Here is an 8,701-nt window from a genome sequence, read left to right as displayed (position 1 = left end):
AAGATAAGAGAATGTATATATAGAGCACCACGTCAGCCACCCTTATAATTTTATTTGAATTTTGTAACTGTATGATGTGTTAAATGCCAAATGAAAATAGTATGTACTACCAGTAACATGGTAATCATTTTTTATAATTTCATTCATCTTCCCACACGTTTAAATAAAATACAAGCTACAAATTAAATCTTAAGATAAATATTCTACCAAAATCAAATATACTCAAGTACTCAAATAAATAAAAGATTGCGAGACGAAAATAAAATAGTTTGGAATTTAATTTTTTTTGTTATCAAAATATTATATTTTTACTTTAAATTTTAAACTTAAATTTAAATTTTGAGTTTTTTGTTTGTCGTTAAATTTTAAAAAATTACCTTTTAAATTTTTTTTGTTCCGTCTTTAAATTTTAAAATATTATATTTTTCCCCTTAAATTTTAAATGGATTTTTTATGTAGTTAGTGTATTTTAATAGTTTACACTTTTGCTCTTAATTTTTTTTTTATTATTACCTACCTTTGATTAATTTCTAATTAATTAATTAAAAATAATTTGAATGCGAGAATTTTTAATTAATTATAATAAGTGATAAAAAATTAATAAAAATTAATTTAATTATAATCCATTTTATCTAATATTTTTATTAATACTCAGTTTTGATTAATTTCTAATTAATTAATGAAGGAGGAAGATGGTAAATGACCAAAATACTTTTATCTAAATACTCAGTTTTGATTAAGAGGAAAACTTAGGTTTTAAGTTTTCCGTTGAAGTTCTGGTGTTACAAATTATAATCAATTTTATCTAATATTTCTCAATTGAAACGACATATAATTATTTTATGGATTGTAGTTGAAATTTTAGTGTTTGAATTTGATAGAAGATTTGGCTAAATTATTATTAACAACCTCCTTTGTTTTCTTAATTCTTACTTAATATCATTTTAAAATAAATTTTATTTTTTAAAATTTAGAATATTTTCCTTTTAAAATTTTTATTTTTATATTGTTGTTTTTCTTAATTCTTACCTAACTATTAATATCATTTTAAAATAAATTTTATTTTTTAAAATTTAGAATATTTTCCTTTTAAAATTTTTGTTTTTATATTGAGATTACCATTAAGAGAGTATTTATTTTTATTAAGATTTTTTTTTTTTTTTTTTTTTTTTTTTTTTGTATAAAAATGATTTTTTTAGAAGTACCATAATCAAAATAATTTTGAGTGATATAAAATATTTAAATAAATAAAATGAGTTTTTGTGTCTTTAATTTTTTAAAAAAATATTATATTTTATCTCTTAATTTTAAAGATATAAATATATTTTATCAAGTAGTTTTTATAGTGTTCTTGTATTTCACTTCTCCCCTTAATTTTTATTAATATCTGAATAATTTTTAATTAATTAATTAAAAATAATTTGATGTGAGAATTTTTAATTAATTATAATAGTGATAAAAAATTAATGAAAATTAATTTAATCAATTTTATTTAATATTTCGATATATTATTTTATGGATTCTTGATTATAATTTTATGGATTGAATTTGAAAAAAGATTCTGCTCAATTATTAAATTTTAGTTAACCAAAACGTTTTTTTAATGGTTAAAAAAAGATGTTAATGTCATTTTAAAATAAATTTGATTTTTTTAAAATTTAGATATTGATTTACATTTTTTTTTTTAATTTTTGTTTTTATATTTCTTCTCATAAATATTAAGATTTCCTATTTTTTGGTTTATATAAAAATTTAAAATATTTGTTTTTATATTTCTTTTAAAAAATATTTCATAATTTGAGATTTTCTATTTTCTTTTATATAAAAAACTGATTATAGATAAAAATGGATTAAAAGAATATTTATTTTTGTTAATTTTTTTTTGTATATAAGAATAAAAATGATTTTTTTGGAATGTAATAATCAAAATAATTTTAACTGACATAACATACTCAAATAAATAAAAGATTGTTTAAATAATTTTATATTTTATTCTGGAATTTAATTTTTTCTTTTTTATATTAATACCTTATTTTAAATTTTGAGTGTTTTTTTGTGTTAAATTTTAAAAAATACATTTTAATTTTTTTTTGTTCATCTTTAAATTTTAAAATATTAAATTTTTTCCCTACAATTTTAAATGTAATTTTTATATAGCTAGTGTATTTCAATATTTTATACTTTTATCCTTAATTTTTATTAATACTCATTATTAACTTCTAATTAATTAATTAGAAATAATTTGATGTGAGAATTTTTAATTAGTTATAATAAGTGATTAAAAATTAATAAAATTAATTTAATTATAATTCATTTTCTCTAATATTTTATTATTAATATTTACTCTTAATTAATTTCTAATTAATTAATTAAAATAATTTGATACGAGAATTTTTTAATTAATTATAATAGTGATGAAAAATTTATGAAAATTAATTTAGTTACAACAAATTTTATTTAATATTTTTCAATTGAAACGAAATATAATTATTTTATGGATTTTTAGTTTAAATTTTAACGTTGGAATTTGATAAAAAAAAAAACCGTATAAATTATCAAATTTTAGTTAAGAAAAATCATTGTTTTTTTGTTTTTTTTTTTTTTTTCTTTAAATTTTTTCAAAATTTAAAATATTATATTTTTCCTCTCAAATTTTAAATGTAATTTTTATATAGTTATTGTATTTCAATATTTTATACTTTTGCCCTTAATTTTATTAATGCTCTCTAATTAATTAATTAAAAATGATTTGATGCGTAAATTTATGAAAAATTAATTTAATTATAATTTATTTTATCTAATATTTTTATTAATACTCACCTTTTAAATCTTTTAAGAAGTTGGACAAAAATAAAATACTCAAGTACTCAAAATTTTATATTTCATTTTAGTTTAATTTTTTTTTCAATAAAAGGTTATATTTGAACTTAATTTTAAATTTTGAGTTTTTTTTTGTGGTTAAATTTTAAAAAATTAACTTTTAAATAATTACCTTTTAATTTTTTTTTATTCCGTTTAAATTTTAAAATATTATATTCTCTCCCTTAAATTTTAAATGGAGTTTTTTAGTAGTCAGTGTATCTTAATTTTTTTTAGTTATTATTACTTACCTTTGATTAATTTCTAATTAATTAATCAGAAATTAATTAATTAAAAATAATTTGATGCGAGAATTATTAACTAATTATAATAAGGAATGAAAAATTAATGAAAATTAATTTAATTATAATCAATTTTATCTAATATTTTTTATCAATACTCAGTTTTGATTAATTTCTAATTAATTAATTAAAAATTAATTTCATTATAACCAATTTTATCTAATATTTTTCCAATTTTAAATTAATTTCATTATAACCAATTTTATTATTACTCACCTTTGATTAATTTCTAATTAATTAATCAGAAATTAATTAATTAAAAATAATTTGATGCGAGAATTATTAACTAATTATAATAAGGAATGAAAAATTAATGAAAATTAATTTAATTATAATCAATTTTATCTAATATTTTTTATCAATACTCAGTTTTGATTAATTTCTAATTAATTAATTAAAAATTAATTTCATTATAACCAATTTTATCTAATATTTTTCCAATTTTAAATTAATTTCATTATAACCAATTTTATTATTACTCACCTTTGATTAATTTCTAATTAATTAATCAGAAATTAATTAATTAAAAATAATTTGATGCGAGAATTATTAACTAATTATAATAAGGAATGAAAAATTAATGAAAATTAATTTAATTATAATCAATTTTATCTAATATTTTTTATCAATACTCAGTTTTGATTAATTTCTAATTAATTAATTAAAAATTAATTTCATTATAACCAATTTTATCTAATATTTTTCCAATTTTAAATTAATTCAATACTCAGTTTTGATTAATTTCTAATTAATTAATTAAAAATTAATTTCATTATAACCAATTTTATCTAATATTTTTCCAATTTTAAATTAATTTCATTATAACCAATTTTATTATTACTCACCTTTGATTAATTTCTAATTAATTAATCAGAAATTAATTAATTAAAAATAATTTGATGCGAGAATTATTAACTAATTATAATAAAGAATGAAAAATTAATGAAAATTAATTTAATTATAATCAATTTTATCTAATATTTTTTTATCAATACTAAGTTTTGATTAATTTCTAATTAATTAATTAAAAATTAATTTCATTATAACCAATTTTATCTAATATTTTTCCAATTTTAAATTAATTCCATTATAACCAATTTTATCTAATATTTTTCCAATTTTAAAATGAAATATAATTATTTTGAAATTTTAGTGTTTAAATTTGTTAAAAAGATTTTACTAAATTATCTCTAATATTTTCATTTTAAGGGATGGAGACATTTTAATTTTACATAATACCTTACCCTCTCATCACAATTTCAACTCGGTTAACTTAGTTCTGCATATCCATACCAACATTCTCGAATAATTTCCGATGCCAAATCTAGAAAATAACACCCCAATCGATCTCGAACTTAGACTCTCTCTCCGTCCTCCGTCACCACCGCCCTCTCTCCATCCACCGTCGCCACCCCCCCCCCCCCCCAATTATGTCCACAGTCGCCGTTGCCACCGCCCCAATTTACAATGACACCAGCAACACTCTCACAACAACAATCAAGTATCGACCCAATACCATCGACATTACCCCAACAAGTCGTAATCCCACCTCACTCCCCTCAAGTTCCACAATCCAATCAAAGACGCCAAAGAAGTAGACCAAACAACACGCCGATCGAACCACCATATCCATGGTCCACAACCTGTCGAGCCGTAGTCCACGAACTCGCTTACCTCCAAGCAAACCGCATCCTCACAATCACGGTTGACGTCAAATGCAACCAATGCAAAGAAAGTTACAACATGGGGCATGATTTGGTGGAGAAATTCAACTAGATAGCGAGTTTTATTGAGAGAAATAGAGATACTCCACTTAGTAGGGCTCCCCAATCATGGACAAAACCTACGTTAGCGAATTGCATGTTGTGCATGCATGCAAAGTGCGTAGAGCCGGTGATAATCGAGGATGAGAACGAACGAATAAATTAGTTGTTTTTACTTTTGGGACGATTAATTGGACTTTAGAAACTTAAATATCTCAAATATTTCTGCACCCATACTAATATTCATCAAATCGAGGCTAAGGATCGCCTCGTTTTTCTCACGTATCTTGCTTTGTGTAAGCAACTTCAACAACACTTCTATTACTCATTTGATTGGAATTTTGGATTAGGTTTTTGATTATTGAGGAAAGATTTATCTTTTTTTTTTTATTATTATTTGAGATAAATATAAAATTATAAAAGTTTCTGCACCTATACTAATATTTATGTTTGTGTCTGTTGTGTGTACTTGTGTTTTAGCTTCAAGAATTTACTTTGGTTTTTTTAAGTTGCTGGTTTTAAATGTTTTACTGTATGGTCCTAAAAATATTTTGAAATTTATGAATGGTTGTCAGAGTGCAGTATCGATGATGTCAGTTAGTAGCGGGTAGATAAAAAAATGACATACAAACCATCTACTATTGGAGTTCAAAAAACTTAAAAGAAATTGAATTTACTAGAGTTCAAAAAACCTAAAAAAGATTGAATTGTCAAATACTGTAGAAACCTATTGTCAGAAAAGGAATAGCGAAAAAGACACACACGTAAAATATTGTTATTCATTACCTATAACACCTACCTTCCATGGATAATTATCAAAACGAAGTTAAAAATTTTTTTTTTGAAGAACACCCATATATTATTTTGATGAATTATGAAATGAACCTTAGGAGTGGTGCGCATTACCATAAATGGATGGTGCACCAACAGTTATTCAGCAACGCCATCGTAAAAAAAAAATATAAAAAGTGTAAAAAAAGATATAAAAAGAAGAAAAATATAAAATTTTATTGCAACATATAGACTAAAGTTAAATGAAAAACCACCTAAAACAGTCCAAACATATAATTCCACCTATAAAGTCGAACAAATTATACTCGAGTCATTGCATAAGCATTCGATAGTTAATTAGATTATCTCTGGATAGTCATGTAAATATTCGACAAGCCATAGAAGTACAATCATGAGAGAATAGATTTTCATCTTCAAAATTGCTTAACTTAAATTGAACGATAGACATAATAATCATAAAAACAATTGTATTTCAAAACCAAATGTAAATGTATATCACAGACAAGTTTTCTGAATCCCGTTCACACCATTGGTCACAGAGCCCCACTATCCATGTAATTGAAGAGATGAATAACACAACAGTAGTCTGTAAACGTCACGTTGTTCACACACCACAGTAATCAAACCCTCAAACATTACCATCATAATTAGAAACCAAAATATGAGAAAAAATAAAAGTAATAGGATCCCAACTAACAAAACATATTTCAACCCAAAAACAAATAAAAGATGGTTGGTGAAAAACTAACAATATTTGGAGGGGATAACAGGACTTTTATTCCTATTTTCTTTATAATTTTAAATATTTTTTTCATATTAAAAAAAATAAATTTTTTTTTTATTGTTTTTATATGTAATTTTAAATATTTTGTTTATTCATTTAATAGTAAAAATAATTTTTTTTGATTCATTGTAATATTAAATATTTTATTTTTATAATTTCAAATATTTTGTTAATAATAAAAAATAGTAAAAATTTAATTTTTTTCGTATGTAATTTTAAATATCTTTTATTCTATTTTTATTTTTATTTTTTTAATATTGAATATTTTGTTTTTTATAAATTCAATTATTGATTCTACCAATTTTGCTAGATATCAAATGAGAGGGGTGATAGGAACATTCTGCACAGTCCCGACCCGTGGACATCTCGAACTTATTATACTTTCGATTTCCTTTTTATCCTGATAAATACTAATCTAAAACATTATAGGTAAATAAAAGGAGACTTTATATACTTTCGATTTCCTTTTTATCCTAATAAATACCGATCTAAAACATTATAGGTAAATAAGAGGAGACTAGTTAGACCATTCAAAAAATAATGAGGAGACCATACATGTTTTTGAAGCAAAAGCACCCGAACAAAATGTTTCTCGACCAAATGTGCGTACATTATTTCAAATATAATATACCTAATTCTTTCTGATTAGATATTTCAATGAAGCGATACAAAGAGTAGCTACTGCTGTCGATTTCACACACAATTGCAATCCCTCTCAAGATTGTGTTGACATTTTTCAGTCAAAATGTTTTAAAATGTCAATGTGACGACCCTAAATTTCCACATATCTAGAGTCGCCACTAACGTCTCATGCTTATCTATAAAGCGGAAATATAACTCTTACATGAACATCATTTATAACGTAAACTTCAAAAACGTTTAAAACAACTTTTCTCTCGAAAACACAGCCATGTTCTTACGTGTTTAAATACAAAATACTAAAATTTAGAGAAAATAAAAACAAATACAAAATAATTTAAAACAATGTAATACAAAACAACCTATTCTAACTTAAAACTAAGAATTTAAATATGAATCTATCTTATGCACGTGCTACAGTCTCTGCTCGCGATGCTGCCGTCCTCCGTACAAGTGCGCCTTGCCCTTTACCTGAAAAATGATGTGGCACACGGTCTGAGTATTTCAAAGAATACTCAGTAAGTGGCCCCACTATAGGGGACATGCAAATGCAAACACATGCAGTCATGATTTAGGGACCTATCTTTAATCATCTTAGGGGTGGCCTCCAGTCTCGGACAAATTGGATGTGTACTTCTTCCCTACACACGACTCACACGTGCGAGTGTGAATCCCTAGGGCGCTCGCACACCCCCTGGACCCTCTGGTCAAGCTAATCTGTAGCGACGTCCGGAGGTCAGCGGAATCCCATAGTGTCATGCGCCTCATGAACACCCTCATCTGTGTGCATTCGCACCTGTGCGCGTCCGCACTCATCATCTCTAGGGGAAGTAGCCCTATGCTTATGAACATACAATATGCATGAGGTCCCTCTAAATCCTTCATAATGTCTCTTCTGACACAACGCTCTGGTCTCATCTCTTTGTTACTCTAGGTAACACATACTCGTGGATATTTATATTAATATCATTTTCACGCTCTTAGGGTTGTGTCCTATGTCGATCTAACGACATGATACAATATGACACTCATCATCATATAGCATGTTCAATATGGAAAACATCATCATATTAAGGTAAACGTCACGCAATCATCATACTCATCATATTGCCACAAAGTGCATCAAACATATCAAGTACGACATTCATCAAAATATATATATACTGAGCACATCATCAAGTATCGTAACCCACACATCATCATAACTCATATACCGCATCGTATGACATAGTTCATACATCATCCTAACTCATACAATTTTTAGCCTATCCTATAGTAAGGCCACTTACCTGGTTAGCTAATACGGGTGTCACCAATTTATCCTTAATGAAAGTTCGATTTTCCCTGTGTATCCAAGCCAACCTATATGAATCCATGGCATCAATTTCATGTTCAATTCTCTAACTCTTACAATGGTTCATGTGCTAAACTTCATGCGAACAATAAAAACTTTGCATGGATAAAGTCTTGGAACGTTATAATATACATTTAAATATATATATATATATTATATATATATTTTATTTATATTAAGATTTCATTTTCTATTTTTTATTTTGAGG

The sequence above is a fragment of the Cucurbita pepo genome, chromosome 15 (genome assembly GCF_057944985.1).
Source record: "Cucurbita pepo subsp. pepo isolate OVF chromosome 15, ASM5794498v1, whole genome shotgun sequence".
NCBI classification, from domain to species: domain Eukaryota; kingdom Viridiplantae; phylum Streptophyta; class Magnoliopsida; order Cucurbitales; family Cucurbitaceae; genus Cucurbita; species Cucurbita pepo.
Note: the sequence above shows the minus strand (reverse complement) of the source record.